This window comes from Macaca thibetana, chromosome 15 (assembly GCF_024542745.1).
Source record: "Macaca thibetana thibetana isolate TM-01 chromosome 15, ASM2454274v1, whole genome shotgun sequence".
NCBI classification, from domain to species: Eukaryota; Metazoa; Chordata; class Mammalia; order Primates; family Cercopithecidae; genus Macaca; species Macaca thibetana.
The window spans coordinates 38,451,480-38,470,696 of NC_065592.1; the positions used below are offsets into that span (position 1 = coordinate 38,451,480).

Below are 19,217 nucleotides of genomic sequence, written 5' to 3' on the forward strand. Positions count from 1 at the left end.
TTGTATTTTTAGTAGAGGCGAGGTTTCACCATGTTGTTCAGGCTGGTCTTGAACTCCTGACCTCGTGATCCTCCCACCTCGGCCTCCCAAAGTGCTGGGATTACAGGTGTGAGCCACTGTGCCTGGCAAAGCATAATTCTTTAATGGGCCCACATCATTACACTCACATCTCACTAACCAGACTTCAGTCACACAGGCACATCTAGTTGCCAGGCTGGCTATATAGAAATATCATTAACGAAGTAGCTATAGACCCAGCTAAAACTCTACTTTAGAAGGGGAAAATGGATATTGGGGAACAATTTGCAGTTGCCCACAGAATTAATTCAATTTGATCTAATATTTCTAGTCTTTGAAGTGTATGAATGAGAAAAGCAGTGGTGTATAAAAAGCTTTACCTATAAGGTTATTCATTGCATCTTTATGTATAATAACAGCAAACAATTAGAAATAAGCAGACTTCCAATAACAGAAGTTGGTTTGTTACAAGAAAAACTTGGGACTTTAATGTCCCCTCCAAACTGAGAAGGAACGAAGACACCAAAGAATGACTTGAAAAGTCCAGCTTAACGAGTAGCTGAGTTTATTAGGACTTATGCACAGGGCACTCCTGGATGGCGACGGGACAGCTCTAGAGATCTGCACCACCTCCCATCTCTACACCACTTTTAAGCTAATTTCTGGCTCTTTGCCTGCTGTGTTTGAGCAATGAGACTGTTTTTCTTGGTAGGTTCTCAGATACTCTCCAGGGTATTTGGGTTCTCAGGAACACTTGTTTGGTTCTCTGCTGAGCATCATGACTGTGAGTCACTGCCCAGCCTTCAGGGTTCAGGCAGCAGACATATACCCTCAAGTAACCTGGTGGGGGCTTGTCACACTACCAGTCAAATAAATAAAGGCATATCTATATCTTAGAATATTATAGACCTATTAAAAATTACATTCTCAGAGACGGTTTTTCTGTGATTATGTCATAGGAAAATGCTCAAGATGTAATGGAATATGAAAAAGCAGAATGCAAAACCCTACATATAATGCAATTTAGTGGCACTTTTTCAACTAGGGGGGTGGTGTCTGGGTTTATCCAGGGATCAAAAGGACAAGACTACAGGCCTCACAGGGTAAATTTCTCATGGCATATGGTTTGAACTATAGCCCTGCAGCATCAGAAGCTGGATTTTATTTATAGGCTCAGAACAGATACATTTCTCAAAGTGAACATCTTAACCAGGATCATAAGATAAAAACATAGATCCAGAAGACTAGTTATTCATTTACAATAAGGTGTAATAGTGACATAAACTGTGTGTGTGTGTGTATATGTGTGTGTGTGTATTAGTCCATTTTCACACTGCTGATAAAGACATACCCCAAACTGGGCAATTTACAGAAGAAAGAAGATTATTGGACTTATATTTCCACATGGCTGGGGAGGCCTCACAATTATGGCAGAAGGTAAAAGGACGTCTCACATGGCAGCAGACAAGAGAAGAGAGAACTTGTGCAGGGAAATTCCCCTTTTTAAAACCATCAGATCTTGTGAGACTTATTCACTATCACAAGAACAGCATAGGAAAGACTTGCCCCCATGATTCAATTACCTCCTACCAGGTCCTTCCCACAACACGTGGGAATTCAACATGAGACTTGGGTGGGGATGCAGCCAAACCATATCATTCCACCATGGCCCCTCCCAAATCTCATGTCCTCACATTTCAAAACCAATCATGCCTTCCTAACAGTCCCACAAAGTCTTAACTCACTTCAGCATTAACTCGAAAGTCCACAGTTCAAAGTCTCATCTGAAACAAGGTGAGTCCCTTCTGCCTATGAGCCTGTAAAACCAAAACCAAGTTAGTTACTTCCTAGACACAATGGGGGTACAGGCATTGGGTAAATATAGCCATTCCAAATTGGCCAAAACAATGGGGCTACAGGCCCCATGCAAGTCCAAAATCCAGCAGGTCAGTCAAATCTTAAAGTTCCAAAATGATCTCCTTTGACATCATGTCTCACATCTGGGTCACACTAATGTAAGAGATGGGTTCCTATGGTCTTGGGCAGCTCTGGCCCTGTAGCTTTGCAGGGTACAGGCTCCCTCCCGGCTGCCTTCATGGGCTGGTATTGAATGTCTGCAGCTTTTCCAGGCACACTGTGCAAGCTGTCAGTGATCTACAATTCTGGGGTCTGGAGGACGGTGGCCATCTTTCTCACAGCTCCACTAGGTGGCGCCCCAGTAGGGACTCTCGTTAGAGACTCTGACCCCCACATTTCCCTTCTGCACTGCCCTAGCAGAAGTTTTCCATGAGGGCCCCACCCCTGCAGCAAACTTCTGCCTAGGAATCCAGGCATTTCTATACATCTTTTGAAATCTAGGCAGAGGTTCCCAAACCCCAATTCTTCACTTCTGTGCACCTGCAGGCTCAACACCACATGGAAGCTGCCAAGGCTTGTGGCTTCCACAGTCTGAGGCAACAACCCAAGCTGTACATTGGCCCCTTTTAACCATGGATGGAGTGGCTAGAATGCAGGGTACCAAGTCCCTAGGCTGCACAGGGCAGGAGGGCGCTGGACCCAGCCCATGAAACCATCTTTTCTTCCTAGGCCTCCTGACCTGTGATGGGAGGGGCTGCCATGAAGACCTCTGACATGCCCTGGAGACATTTTCCCTTTGTCTTGGTGATTAACATTTGGCTCCTCTTTACTTATGCAAATTTCTGCAGCTGGCTTGAATTTCTCCTCAGAAAATGGGATTTTCTTTTCTATCACATCATCAGGCTACAAATTTTCTGAACTTCTATGCTCTGTTTCCCTTTTAAAACTGAATGCCTTTAACATTACCCAAGTCACCTCTTGAATGCTTTGCTGCTTATAAATTTCTTCTGCCAGATACCCTAAATCATCTCTCTCAAGTTCAAAGTTCCACAAATCTCTAGGGCAGGGGCAAAATGCCACTGGTCACTTTGCTAAAACATAACAAGAGTCACCTTTGCTCCAGTACTCAAAAAGTTCTTCATCTCCATCTGAGACCAACTTAGCCTGGATTTCATTATCCATATCATTACCAGCATTTTTGTCAAAGCCATTCAACAAGTCTCTAGGGAGTTCCACACTTTCCCACATTTTCCTGTCTTCTTCTGAGCCCTCCAAAGTGTTCCAATGTCTGCCTGTTACCCAGTTCCAAAGTCATTTTCACATTTTTGGGTATGTTTTCAGCAGCATCCCACTCTACTGGTATCAATTTGCTGTATTAGTCCATTTTCACACTGCTGAGAAAGACATACCCAAGAGTGGGTAATTTATACAAGAAAGAGGTTTAATAGACTTACAGTTCCATGTGGCTGGAGAGGCCTCACAATCATGGCAGAAGGCAAGGAGGAGCAAGTCACATCTTACATGGATGGCAGAAGGCAAAGAAAGAGCTTGTGCAGGAAAACTCCCCGTTAGATAACCATCAGATATCATGAGACTTATTCACTACTACGAGAACAGCATGGGAAACACCTGTCCCCTTGGTTCAATTACCTCCCACCAGGTCCTTCCCACATGTGGGAATTCAAGAGGAGATTTGGGTGGGGACACAGCCAAACCCTATCTGTGTGTGTGTGTGTGTGTGCATATCTATGTATATATAATTATATATATCATCCCATATATATGATATAAATATAGAGAGATGATAATACAGCATGGCCAAGGAAATTTTAGTCACACAAAAAGATAGACGGTTTTATTCTTAAGGAATTATCCGAGAGGGTTTTTTGAGAAAAGCAGCCAGAGTGAGACAACAACTACATTTCTTAGAGGGTCTTAACTTCTCTCTGTAAAGAATTACAGACAAATGGAGGCATAGAGCTTCTATGCCCTCCAGCTGTTTTCAGGACTCCTGGTGCAGCTGGTGAGCAGAAATACTAGTGTTGGCTTCCATCTCCTGTGGAGAAGAGATGTGGTGTGGCCCAAGGAAGGAGTACCGAAATTAATCTGTTCTAAAGACTTGTCTGGGAGACCTTTGGAAGAGAGGAAAGGGAGGGTGTGAGATAGTGAGAGACTCTGGAGTATTTATGGAGTGAAAAATCAAAGAAAAGTGGGTATAAAGAAGTGTTACTGTGCTTATGAATCTGATCTTTGTTAACGTCCCTTGAGAAACACGAATATACTTTTAAATTATTTTTTCATTACTTCTGATTACATGTGTTCATGGCAGGACTGAATTCCATGGGACTTTGGTTTATAATCAAGTAATATTCCAAGGATACAAATGATATAAAGTAATTAATGATATCAAAATCTTAATATTAACAGTAAAAAAACAAAAAAAATTATTTGTAATGGCCCCAAAGACTTTGATAATACTCAACATCTATTCTTTTTTTTTTTCTTTTTGACAGATGAAACATTTAAGATATATATCCATTCAAGCTGGGAGTGGTGGCCCAAGCCTGTAGTCTTAGCTACTCCCGAGCCTGACGCAAGAGGAACACTCAGGATCACTCCTGAGCCCAGGAGTTTGGGGCTGTAGTGCACAATTAATGTGTCTGTGAATAGCCACTGCACTCCAACCTGGGCAACATAGAAAGCCTCCATCTCTAAAAAAATAAAAATAAAAACCTACAACCTGCATTCTTTTCAAAAATAATTTTGAGAGACTATATACACTTTTGCATTTTAAATGAGTATCTATGTTTCATTACAAATGTAAATAATTCCAAAGGATGTCATATCCAGTATGTTTTAACAATGATCACCCTTTTAAGTACAAATCATGGAATCTTAAACAAGATAATGATTAAATACCCATTAAAGAAAATTACATGTTAAAGTTCAAAACATTTACATTATTCGGTTCCACATCCCTCACAGAACTTTATATAAATGTAATATATTTTTAGGCTTGGAAGTTTTATTGATAAACATATCATACTTCTCTGCAACAAACTAGAAAACTTCCTTAGTTTTCTATAACCTTAGAGGTCTAACACTGCACAGTTCAACACTCTTGCCACTGGCAACACATGGCTAGTAAGTACTTGAAATGAGATTAGAGTGAATACGGTACACATTTTTAAATTATATTTAAGTTTTAAAATTAAAATGGTTGTCTAATTTTCTCCATAGAGATCTTACCTATTTGCCAGGTTTATGTCTAAATATTTTATGCTGTTTGATGATTTTGGAAATGATTTTTATAAAGATACATTTTCCGTTTGTCGTTGGAGATATTTATATATGTCTGAGCACCTGTTCTTTGCCTGGTAATATGTTGCTTTAATACACTAAGGTGACACATTTTATCGTACTTGTAAGGTTAGTTCAGCAGACTGTGCTGTTGCCCAGAATTATGGTTACTTATGAACTATACTTTTTAGTAAGCTGCCTGGAGACATATGGTTTTTATGTTGCTATTTCTCTTTTCTGGAACATCCGCCTGGGATTTGCACAGGACAATTGTGCTTGCTCTTGGAAGGTCACATGGATTTGACTGTAGCTCTGCTCACTGATGTGCAGCAACTGTTGGCTCCCGCCGCCTCCAGGATCCAACTCACTGGACATCGCTGCCTCTTCGGCCACCAGGTACCTGTGCGCCGCCTTGTGACGGGTTTAGTGCGGCGTCCGGGACTAGGAAAGGGTCAGTCCGCTCCCTGTGGAGCTCTCGGTTCTGAGCGCTTTGTTTCTCCTTCGCAGCCGCTTGTTCCTGACAGCCGGACACAGCGGCCGCCGTCTTTCCACGAGAGAGACCTGGTCGGGATAGGATCCCCGCCCTAGCCCTGCACCTCCAGCCCTAAATAGACAGCCCACCTCCGCCCTGCATGACCGACCCGGCTCTGACGGTGTCCCCGCCTCCAACCTGGACCGCCAGCACCTCCTGCAGGAGCCCGGCGCCGCTGCCTCGCACCGGCCGGAGCGGCTGCCTCCGCAGCGGTTCTGCTGTTATTAATGTTTTAAGATTGTCCGTCGCCTGCCTGCCTGCCTGCCTGCCTGCCTGCCCGCCCCCTTTCTTTCTTTCCTGTTTCTTTCTTTCGTTTTCTTTCTTTCTTCTTTTCTTTTCTTTTCTTTTCTTTCTTTCTTTCTTTCTTTCTTTCTTTCTTTCTTTCTTTCTTTCTGTCTGTCTGTCTTTCTTTCTTTCTCTCTTTCTTTCTCTTTTCTTTCTCTTTCTTTCGTTCTTTCTTCCTTTCTTGCTTTTTCTTGCTTTTCTTTCTTTCTCTTTCTTTTTCTTTTTTCCTTCCTTCCTTCCTGTCTTCCTTCCTTCCTCCCTCCCTCCCTTCCTCTTTCTTTCCTTCCTTCCTTCCCGTTTTACTTTCTTTCTTTCAACTTTCTTTCTCCTTTCTTTCTCTCTTCCCTTCCTTACTTCCTTTCTTTCTTTTTTTCTCTCTTTCTTTATTCTTTGCTTGCCCTTTCTTTCTCTCCCTCCCTCTCTCCTTCCTTCCTTCCTCTCTGTTTTCTTTCTTTCTTTTTTGGTTCTTTCCTCTTTCTCTCTCTGTTTGTTTTGAGACAGTCTCACTCCATTGCCTAGACTGGAGTGCAGTGGCGTGAGCCCAGCTCACTGCAGCCACACCTCCCAGGCTCAAGCGATTCTCCTGCCTCAGCCTCCGAGTAGCTGGGGCTACAGGCATGTGCCACCACGCCTGGCTAATTTTTGCATTTGCAGTAGAGATAGGGTTTCATCATATTGCCCAGACTTGTCTCAAACTTCTAGGCTCAAGCTTTCCTATAATAAAAAAAAATAGATTTTCCAACAGCATTAATAGATTAAAAATATAATAAGAAAATGTCCAATTTAACATAACATAAATCTTTTTAAAACAAACTTAAGACCTGCACAGGGCCACTTGTCAAAAGAACTACAAACATTTAATGAATTATAAAAATTAAGATGTGAATAGAGAAGCATATTATTTTTCTTGATGGTAAGTTTCACTAACATATCAATTGTTTCCTAATTTGTTTATAAGTTTAGCATAATTTCAATCAAAATATCAAATTGGGAACTTCATGAAATCATTCTGAACTGTGTTTAGAAAATTAAGAGGTAGTGAGAGCAATAAATGTTGGAAGGAGATTGTGAGGAATCTATTCTTTCAGATGTCTAAATGCATCATAAAGCTACAATCAATAAAACAGTGTTAAGAATAGCACAACTATTCCTAATTTTCCAATCAGATGGGGATCTCTGAGCACTTCATAAAGAGCATAGCCTATAGAGATTATTGGACAATAGCCCGAGAGTAAGTTGAATAGACCTTTTTCTGATGATGACCTTCAGACAAATCAGATGGTGTCATACCAAAAGCACACAAGTGCTGTTCCTTCAAAGTTATTCCAGTAGGAAAAGTGTAGGCACAAGTATACAAGGTTCTCATTCTTGATACCTCTGAGATCATTCAAACTAGATGGACTGCATCTTCTTCAAGCAATCTTCCCCTAATATTTCTTTGCAGTGATTGTTTGCTAAATCATTAGGGAACTGGAGGCCAAGTTTATAATCCTTTGCTGTGGAATAAAGATACATGTGTATATACCTATATATATGTGTGATTCATATATAAGATACATATGTATATAAACAATCAAGATAGGTGAAAGACAGGTCCTTTCAAAGGCCAAGGGACACACAGGCTACTTCCATACTTTTAAGTTTCCAGCAAATATAATAAAAGCGAAGAAATGGCAAAACCACAGTTACCGAAACTTGTGGTATAAATTGGATTTACACATTTAGTAAAGTAATGCTTTAAATCCATGCATAAAGCAATAACTGTGTGTAACACTCATTTGGTGATAACATCCAAAATGAATTTTAGGCCTGATATGATTTGGATGTGTGACCCCTCCAAATTTCATGTTGAAATGTGATCTGCGATGCTGAAGGTGGGGCCAGGTGGGACATATTAAATCATGGGGTAGATCCCTCATGAATAGCTTAGCACCACTCCCTTGGTAATGAGTGAGTTCTCTTTTGGTTAGTTCCCTCAAGATCTGGTTATTTCAGTCTGGGACCTCCCTCTGCTCTCTCTTGCTCCCTCTTGACATGTGATATGCTGGCTCCCCCTTTGCCTTATATTATGACTAAAAAGCTTCCTGAGGCCTTCACCAGAAGCTGAGCTGATGTTGGTGCCATGCCTGTACAGCCTGCAGAACCGTCAGCTGAAATAAACCTCTTTTCTTTATAAATTAGCCAGTCTCAGATATTCCTTTGTAGCAATCCCTTTTAGCTGTGTCCCCACCCAAATCTCATCTTGAACTGTAGTTCCCATAATCCCCACGTGTCGTGGGAGGGACCTGGTGGGAGGCAATTGATGGTGGTTACCCCCATGCTGCTGTTCTCATGGTAGTGAGTGCATTCCCATGAGATCTGATGGTTTTATAAGGAGCTTTTCTCCCTTATGCTTGGCACTTGTCCTTGCTGCCGCCATGTGAAGAAGGACGTGTTTGCTCTTCCTTCTGCCATGATTGTAAGTTTCCTGAGGCCTCCTCAGCCATGCTGAACTCTAAGTCAATTAAACCTCTTTTCTTTATAAATTACCCAGTCATGGGTGTGTCTTTATTAACAGCGTGAGAACAGACTAATACACAACCCAAACAGATTAACACAAAGCTTTCTTGAATGTGAAGCCCAGACTCTCCCCTAGCATTGGTCTGATGAAAGTTAAGGAGCCAGACCATTCAGCCTCTACTCAGCAGATAACCACACACGTGTGGAAGCCGATACAAGTTTACTCCATTTCAAAAATTGTCTTTACTTTATTTCAAATGAGTGCCTAAAACACCAGATATTTATTGTCTGTATATTACTAACCAAGTAGCTCTAGTCTTGGCTAGATTTCCTACATGCCTACGATAAAAACATTGATACATACCTAATTTTATGCAGTGTTATTCTTGGTTTTAGCAAGCAAATGTGTGTCTTTTCTTGTGTGGACTTTGAGTTTTACAACCCAGTTTAAAGAGGGTGGATGTCTATTTAAAACATGGCTTCAGGTTCTAAATCACCTGTGTCTTCCCTTGCCTTTCTTCCTGGCAATGATTAGCTAACAAGGCCAGTGTCTGTTCTGGTTATGTCTAGCTCAAGAAAATGAAATTACATCATCTGGGTATAAAGGAACGCTTGTCCTTTGTTAATTCTTCTCTGGTGTTTTCTTGTCTATTTCATCCCCACAGTCACAGAGCAAAGGGGCAGGGGAGAAAACAGATACATAGAAGGACTGCTCCTCATCACAGCTCAGCATCCAACTCCGTCCTCCATTTCTTACCAACAAACAAACCTGTGAGTTCTATCTCGGAGCGGAAACCCTCTACACATTCCCAACCTGTTTGCAGTTTCCTTATTTTGATTCTTTCCTGCAGTCTCAGAGGAAAAGAGACTGCCTTTTCTCTGAACTCATTTGTAGCACTCCCTTTTGCCTCTCCTGTAGCCTCACAACACAACTTTGGAATATACTTAAAAGAGAAACTAAAATTGTGATGCAATACCAAAAGTGCATTTTAAGGAATATGGAACGTGTTAAAGGAAGAAAAATGTTTTTGTGAGTCAACTTGTTGCTAGCAGAACAGATAGCCCTGTCCGATAGGCCAGTACATAGATCTGTTTGGAAATATAAAGTATAAAGATGAGTTGAAGACTGCTGCCCAGGGGAGAAGAAGTAACTCAGATCTCTGAGTGAAATAGGTGAGGAGGAGAGATGAGAAAGGAGAGAAGAGAAGCAGAGTTTGAAGCAGTGAATGAAACACACCATACATGGTGTCTCATATATGGTGGGGTATTTCAAAGGACTTCTACAAATAAGGATGACTAATGCTCAATTTTATTTATTTTCTTTCTTCTTTTTCTCTTCCTGTGATCAGTTGACAGGATTAAGGCTCAATTTTAAATGGATCTATTGCCACCATGTAATTCCCATTTCTCTTTGTAAACTTTTAGTTATGTCTACATAAAGGCTTATTGAAAGTGAAATTTGTTTGTTTGTTTGTTTGTTTTGAGGTTTTATGGAAATCAAATAAAGGGAACCAAGTTTCCCATCATGGCACTGGCAGGGCTGGTACAAGGGCCTGCTGTGATGAGCCAGGTACTTGACTGAACTGAGTCAGTGAAATGAGAAGCTCTGAGCCAAAGTGACTTTAATATCATAACTCTCTTGGGAAGTTCCCCCAAATTAGGGGAAGGCATTGAACTTTCTGGAAGTTGTAGAATGAAGATTGGAGCCAGCCCTTTCTGGATCTAAAAAGGCAAGGAGAACCCAGCTGAGGTCTGAGCTATACATACCTGTGTGTGATCCTGCCTTCTCTTCCCTATTACACCTGAGTCAAAAGGGACCCTCACTTTTGCAGAATCTCTATAGGCAGCTTCCCTCCTAGGTCCAGGATGGATAAGGGAGTACATGCATCTTGAGAAAGAAGATGTCAGAGACCATGCCTTTGGGCTTGGAGGAGGGGAGAGGGCACTGGAGAAATGACTGGCAAATTCAGCGTCACACACTGTGAGCAAGAGGTAGCTGCTTGTTTCCTCTGACTACAACATCCCAGGATATAATTATTGTATTTTCACTTATTCATTTATTTAACAGCTGTATAAGACATAATTGCCATATCATAAAATTCATCTATTTAAAGCGCAAAATCCAATGGTCTTCAGCAGATTTACAAAGTTGAGCAAGCATCTCCACTATCTAATTTTAGAAAAATGTTGTCATTCCAAAAGAAACCCAGGGTACATTAGCGGTTACTCCCCATTCCCTGTGCCCTAACGGATCTAGGCAATACTAATATATTTTTTGCCTCTGTGGATTTGTATATTTTAGATATTGTATATAAATGGAATCATGCAATATGTGAGTTTTTGTGCCTGGCTTTTTGCACTTAGCATAATGTGTTCAAGGTTCATCCATGTTGTATCTTGTATCAGTGCGTCATTCTTCTTTATGACTTAATAATGTTCCATGGTATGGATATATCACATTTTGTTTATCCCTTTGCCAGTTGATGAGCATTTGGGTTGTTTCCACTTTTGGGCTGTTTTGGATGATACTGCTATGAATACTAAGGTGTGTGTTTACGTGGATGTATGTTTTTATTTCTCTTTGGTAGATACCTAGGAGTGGAATTCCTGGGTCATATGGTAAAAAGACGTAATTATTTTTTAATAAATGACTGCCTTTCCATTCTTCCCATTTTTTTAACTGACAGTTTTTCCATTCCTCCCTAGGATCAGAGGGTCTCTGTTCTCACTCGGCAAATGACCCAAAAAAGAGCCATTAAAAGGAGTGGCAAAAAGGGCAGGCCTGCCCTGGGACTGGGGTAGGAAATAAATTGAAAGAGCATGAATACCCTCCTTTTCTCCCCTCCAAGGAAGCCAGGACATCTGCTGCCTGGTCATGATCACTCGGCATGCAGCCTCCTGCTGGAGTGCCAGCAATTGGATGAATTTTCCTGGGCTCCTTGCCACAGAGATAACTTATTCCAACCTCTTATTTACACCTCCATCTGGCACCCCAGTGGGGGATCTAGCACGCCTAAGAGTCAGCTGTGCCACGGAGGACAGGCGTGCTCTGGTGCAGGCCAGCCACACACCTTGAATGATGTGATGGAGGGGTGCTAACGAGGTCAGCTGTCTGCATGCCTGACAGGTTGGGTCTTCCAGCTGCCCAATCTGCTTCTAACTCAGGAAACATGGGTGTAAGGCCTTATCTCTTTATTCAGCTTCCCTCCTTCATTCCTTTTTACACTTTCCACAAATAATATTGCCATTTTCTCTGTTTTCCTCAAACCTGCTTCTGCTTCTCTCCATCTTTTCTGAGTGTAAGTTATACCCACGTTTGGTTTATGTAACAGGGGATGAAGTCTTTATTTATAGCTCCCCACTGTCTTCTACAGGGGTACTCTTCTTGGATGCAGGTATACAACCTCCGAGATGAGCTCAGGGTCCAGCTTCATTTTCTACATAATAAATGGAGAAATCTTTTGAGGGTGGAAGTGAGATGGAGAGATTCCAGATGAGGGACACAGGAGACAATGAGATTGAATACTGTGGGAGCAAAACTTTTGAAAGGACTTCTCTTTAGTGACAGAGAGGGAGAGAGGGATGTGGAGAATGTGGAAAGGAGAAAGGCATAGTGACAGTGATCATCACAGGACCTGTTATTTATATGGTACTTACCTTTGCTAGGCATATGCTTAATGCTTTGATTCATTATTCAACCTAATCTTCCAGCAATGTTGTAGGGTACATTTTATTATTATTTTGCTGAGGAGGAAACTGAGGTTCAAAAAGGTTAGAGAATTTTTCCAAAGTAACCCAGCCTGAAAACTCTGGGCTGGAATTTGAAACAAGTTTGATCTGACTTCAAAGTCCACATTCTTAATAACTAAATTATATTGACACCCCGAGAAGGTTTATAGCTGGACCTTTTGAAGGGCAGAGAGTTGAATTTACAGGTGACTGGATTAATAACCTGGGAAGTGGAGTGGCTCCATTCTTCACTTTGTGTGAGAGCAGGTGGCACTGAGGTGGCCACTGACTGGCCTGCGACCTGCACATGCTACTGGCTGCTTGCCCCTTGCCAGTCTGGGACTTTTAGCCAGCTTTCCAGGAAAATGTAGTTCTGGATTTGGTCAGGCTGGCATTCTTCATTCCTAAAGGGTGCTGAACTGGGATGCAGGAAATCCAAATAGCTGGGGAAAAAGAGGCAGGATGTTAGAACTACCCATTTCTTCCGTGCATGCCAGCATTGTGAAGGTTTCTAAGAGTCAAGAAATAATCCATACAAACAGCACTTCTCAACAGAAAACATTTCTTCCTATTATTTATTTATTTATTTATTTATTTTATTATTATTATTTTTTAGACGCAGTCTCGTTCTGTCACCCAAGCTGGAGTGCAGTGGCCTATCTCCACTCACTGCAACTTCTGCCTCCTGGGTTCAAGCGATTCTCCTGCCTCAGCCTTCCGAGAAGCTGGAGCTACAGGCGTGCACTACCACACCCAGCTAATTTTTGCATTTTTAGTAGAGATGGGGTTTCACTATATTGGCTAGGCTGATCCACTCGCCTTGGCCTCCCAGAGTGCTAGGATTACAGGAGTGAGCCACAGCACCCCGCCTGAAAACATTTTATCTTCTAATCTAAGTTTATTATATTACTGTTTAAAATTATTTTCTTTTTTCTAGGGTAACCACATGTCTCAAAAACACGCAATTTGGGCAGCAAAGACTATAGAATATCATAGGTAGAAAAGACCCCCATTTTGCTGTATAGGTAAGAGTTCAAAGCCCTGGGTAGCTTAAGAGTCATAGATCTGTGTTTCAGTCCCTACTCTGTTGCTTACTAATGGTGGGACCTTGGGGAAGTTACCAGATCATCTCCCTCCTTTCCAAAACAATGCCTACCCTGCTGGGGTAGTGAAGATTAAATGACACATTCTCCAGCCCAGAAAAGTCTCCCTAACAGTATGTGCTCAATAGTATGTGCTCCAGTGGGCAATGTCATCAAGGCAAAGCTAGGGCTAAAACCTTGTTTTCTGATTCTCAAATTTGTGTATGCATGCATATGTGCGTGTGTGCCAGCATGCGTATGTGCACACACAGGCATCAACTGTGTAATGCTCGCTTTATAATGTTTTACACTTATGTAGGTCTTCATACTTTTCACAGCACTCATTTAGACAATATCGTTTGACCATCACAGCAACACAGTAAAATTAGGCAGTAGTGGTATTATCAGGCCACTTTACACATTAGAGAAGGGAGACTGGGAGAAGCTGACTTTATTCAGCCCCATGGCCAGTCAACAGCAGAACTGGACACAGCACCCAGACACCTCATGCCTCCTTATCTAGAGGTTTTTCCTCCCTAGCACAAGGCCATCTCACCTTAATGCCAAAAAGCTTTATGAAAATTTTATGAAAAAGTTTATGAAAAGTTGTTATAAGGAAGAGTGAAATAAATACTGTGTTGGGGGTCATAAATGACCTAGGTAATTGAAAACCTGATTAGATAGGGAAAAACTGAACTTTGAGATGATTGAGCAAAAGGCAAAGAGAAAACACTGACAAGGCAGTTAACAACCCAATTCAAAGACATATGGGGAAATGGGGGGTTGGTGGACACTTCAGACCACTGTGTAACTCTTTCCTATCAGCTAAATCCTCGTCACTGAGTGTGAAATTATTTCCTGTTCATTCTGCCTCTGCAACATCCAAACTGCATATCCAAATTTCCTCAGACAAGGAAATACTCCAGTTTTTCAACATACTTCAAGCATTAGCTTTACTTTTTATTCTCAAAGGGGTATTTTTAAGCCCCAGAATTTGGATACTCTTGAATTTACTTACCCTGGATACTTGAATATACAAGGCACTCTAGTGTTCCTAGAATACACAGAGTTCAAATTTCTTAGTGATGAAAAGCATCTAAAAAAATTACCACAAGGAAATGAAATGGGACCCATGACTCTTTTATTCTCAAATCTGCTGCAGTTGCTCCTGGACAACTGTTGCCTGTTGCTCCTGGACTTCATGCTGGTGCTTTAAAACTATTTGTACCATCAGATTTGGAGCATCTTGAAAAACCTACCACACCTCTCACAAACTGACATCTAATACTCTGATTCTATGAATAGACTAAAAAATTATTGGATTGTACATTTTAAATGGGTGAATTGTATACTATGTGAATTCTACCTCAATAAAACCATGAAATAATTGAAAGCAGAGTCTAAATAAAGATATTTATATACCCATGTTCATAGCAGCATTATTCACAACAGCTAAATGGTAGAAGCAACCCATGTGCCCGTCAACAGATGAAAGGATAAACAAAATACTGTATACAAGGGAATATTATTCAGCTTTAAAAATGAAGGAAATTCGAACACACACTACAACATGGATGAACCTTGAGGACATCGTACCAAGTGAAATAAGCCATACACAAAAAGACAACTACATGATTTCATTTACATGAGGTACATAGTCAAATTGTTAGAGATAGAAAGCAGAATGGTGGTTGCTATGGGATGGTGGGGAGGATGAATGGAGAGCTGTTGTTTAATAGTATAGAGTTTTAATTTTGCAGGATGAAAAGAGTTCTGAAGATTGGTTGCCCCACAATGTGAATACACTTAATGCTACTAATCTGAACACTTAAAAATGGCTAAGATGGTAAATTTTGTGTTGTGTATGTTGTACCAGAATTTGCTGAAAGTAGGGAGGCTGTGTTTCTTGTGTACCATTGCAAGGCACTACAGCCTGGATGCCTGTGAAATTCCAAATGAACAATGATAGAAGAGCTTTCAGAACCTAGTATAGTTTTAGAAGAAAGAAGTGTTCATACTCTACTTATTATTTATTTCAAAGTTCTCTGGGATGAGAATTATAAGCCAGTTACTCTAGACTTTTCTGAGATTGATACTAATATACACCCATATTGATACTCATATATTTACTGATTCATTTATTCCACAAAAGTTGATTGGATGTCTAATGTATTCTAGGCATGGGGCTGGATAATGAGGAAACATTGGTAAGACATTACTACCCCAGACTCCCGTAGGTCTTACAGTCTGACAGATTGAATCAATTGACTTGGCCTTGTAAAAACTCTCAAATATTTGGGTTTTTCGCAGGACTTTTCTTTCATGTTACTTCACACAGTCATCCATGAATGCTGCAATAACAACAGCAACAACAATAACAACAATCTCTGGGTGTTTTTATATACATTTTTGTATTTGGTTTGATTTGATTTGGTTTGATTCTCAACTTCAATCTTCTCTTCCTTTTAGAATGCAAATTTCTTGAGAATAGGCCAGTATTACTTACCTCATATCCTCTAAAAAGTCTCCATAGCTAACAAAATGCCTTATACATATAACAGCAAAACACTTTTAAGAACCATGCTGAGAAAACATAGCTCTATTTCTAGAACAAAGTAATAACTACTGATTTTGGGGTCCTGAAACTATTCCAACCACCAAAGCAGATTGCAATATGATAAGGAAATATCTGTACCACAGTTCGGAAAATACGTTTTAAAATGCCAATCGCGATTCTTCCAGTTGCATTGTGTAATGTGGTCTCTTTTTATGAAAGTTATTTCTCTATAATATTGCTAATTCTGCAGTAAGTGTAACTCTATAATATGTGAGATTTATTTGTATGTACAAGTTTGCTTATGACTCAGACCTCATGCTGTGCATTAATAACACATTTATCACATGGTCTGTGGATTGGCTTTTATATATATCACACTCAAACCAGAAGAAATATCTAGAGTTGGGAAGGGAGTAGAGAATAAGCAACGCCATTGTTAGAAGTATTGACTGTAACGATCATGAATAGTATTGTTGTCATATTGCCTATTAAAAGATCTTACAATCAAAGGCCTCTAAACCAGAGTTATGCGTTCAGATCTAGCTATTTAATGAAAACCTATTCTGAACAAAACGCCCCTCATATATTATTTCATTCATGCTTCATAATACATTTCTGATGGAGGCATTCCTAGTTCATTTTACAGATGGGGAAACTGTGGACCAAGGTTGAAGAATTTCCCAGTGTTTCACAGCCTCCAAGTCCAATGCTGTTTCCACATATAATACTCAATTTAGAACATTTTATTGTGTTAGGAGACTTAAAAAAAAAAAAAAGTAAAAATAAAAACAAAAGCCCTGCAAGCAGTGTGTGTTGGTCAAGAGTTGCTGTTTCTCTAAGGTCCAGTAAACGCTTAGCTTTGTTTTCCTGAACTTTGACTTTCGGTTGCACATCAAGCCCCAGAGGTGGGCAAACGCTGATGCTACAGAAACAGCAGCAAGTGGCAGCACTCGGGGCAGGAGGACTCATGCTGTTCTGACATTCCTAGCCAGGCTGTTGTTCACGTGGAGCCATGCCCAGCTCACCAAGGACACCTACGTCTGCCGACGCAAGTCATTCCTCCCTGATTAATGAAGGTTTAATGTCCAAGGTTATAAACTGCTGAGAAGGCAATAGGGAAAGAGCTAATTTATGAGTCTGTAGTTACCAAAATGTAAGCAGCTCTGCTTTAGATCACTGTCTTGGAATGAGACAGACTCTCCATCTACCTGTACTGTGACTCTGGACAAGTTACTTGCCCTCTCTGAACGAGAGTTTCGTTATGCATAAAATGGGGGTAATAAGCCTTTCTTCAGAGAGACACTGATATTGGAGATAATTTATGAAAACAACCAGGTACATCATAGACTCTCAAAAAAAGGATAGCTATTATTGTTGTATAACAAGAGTAATTAGTACTAGTAGCATCTCTCAGCAGGTAGAATGTTTTAGCTATGGTACTGATCACCCCCGCCCTGACTCCCAAGAACTTTCATTACACCTACTCTCTATTCTTTCATCACCATCCACCTCTTGTTCCTCCATCCTCCTTTACCAAAAATCATAGAGGATGAAACCTCACATAGCCCCAAAGCTGGTCACATGGGTCTGATGAATCAGGTACCAGGAGCTTAAATGAGCCCAGCTGAAGTTGGGGAAACCAGGAAACATACCATCAGATAGTAAGTGGAGCTGATAGGACCTTTCCCTGGTCTGTCCTTCTACTATCCTCAGGAGAGGCCTTGGTCAAAACTTCCCTAGCCAAATGAGCCTCAATATTGTGTTTCAAATACTTCAGTTTCCTTCAATATTCACATTCAATGATGAATACTTACCACTCTCAGAAGCTGACTAAATCTAAACTTTTTTAGATCACCTAGTTCTGTTTATTTTTTCCTTCATTTTGTTGACATTTCACCTTTTCATCCAAAAATTCTAGTGTTACACTCTGCAACATCAAGCATCTTGGTTTTGTTTTCCATTCTATGAATTATTCCAAAAGAACATGTTCATGAGAATTTATCCTTTTCTGTACTTATGGTCATTCCATCACTTTTAGATTTCCCTCATTTACTTGCCTCATTCTTCATTTGCCTCTGGAAGCATATAATATTTTTACTCTTCTCTGGAATTAAATTTGGATTTCATACTTAGGAAAAAACCCTCCAGAATCAACCCATATCCAGACAGTACCATATTTAGGGGTGCTGATGGCTTAGTTCAATCTCTTTGAGTTTAATTCTAGTTTTTACCAAATTTGAAGATAAAAGTACAAAGATTGCAAGAGAATGGGAATAAAAGACAATGATTTCTGGCATCAAATACATCAGAGAGCCCATCTAGGTTTTGGAGGACTGGAGAAGATGGGAGAGACAATGATTTTTAAAAACAGAATATTTTATTTCCCATCTGGACAAAATTAACACATGGGAAATTCAAGGATTCAGAATCCATTTCTTTTATTGAAAGATTATTTAAATTTAACTATAAATTATATAATAAATTGTTGAAATTGGCTACTAATGATATATTGAAGATAAATAATAAAAATATAGCATTGATTGTCTGGGCACAGTGGCTCACGCCTGTAATCCCAGCACTTTGGGACGCTGAGGCAGGTGGATCAAGAGGTCAGGAGATCGAGACCATCCTGGCTAACATAGTAAAACCCAGTCTCTACTAAAAATACAAAAAATTAGCTGGGCGGGGTGGCAGGCGCCTGTAGTCCCAGCTACTCAGGAGGCTGAGGCAGGAGAATGGCGTGAACCCGAGAGGCGGAGCTTGCAATGAGCTAAGATCCTGTCACTGCACTCCAGCCTGGGCAACAGAGCAAGATTCCATCTCAAAAACAAACAAACAAACAAATACATACACACACACACACACACACACACACACACACACACACACATAGCATTGATTGCCTAATTTGAAAATAATGATTCTTGAATGCCTACTGCACACAGACACTATACAAACTTACTTAATGGTACTATGAAATCGAGATCCCACTTTACAGAAAAGAAAATAAAGGCTCAGACAAGTAAAAAACAAAACCAAAAACTTTCACCAAGTTCATGTGTTCTGTAAGTGTTACAGCTACACTAACAGCCTTCCTACTATCATTTAATGGCCCCTAGAGCTCCGTCATTGACTAGCTGCATGACTTAGGGGAATCTCCTAGTCTTCCTTGCCTCAGTTTCCTCATCTGTGAAACGGAGAGTCTATATTAGGAACTCCATGGTCTAAAGACATTCCTTGCAGCTTTAACATTCTGTGAGTATAAGGAGTGTATGGGCATGATTTCAAGGATTGGTTGTTTATGAGCCAATCGGAGGTGTTGAATAAACACCTCCCTACTAGGTCAAGGTAGAAAGGG

The 19,217-nt window shown here is 40.6% G+C and overlaps 1 protein-coding gene across 4 annotated transcripts in view; it reads left to right on the forward strand.

Moving 5' to 3' along the window:
- The window catches only part of MRPL50 (mitochondrial ribosomal protein L50), a 448,968-nt gene that overhangs the window by 379,296 nt on the left and 50,455 nt on the right, over positions 1-19,217 (forward strand). The gene's annotated exons all lie outside the window — the stretch shown is intronic.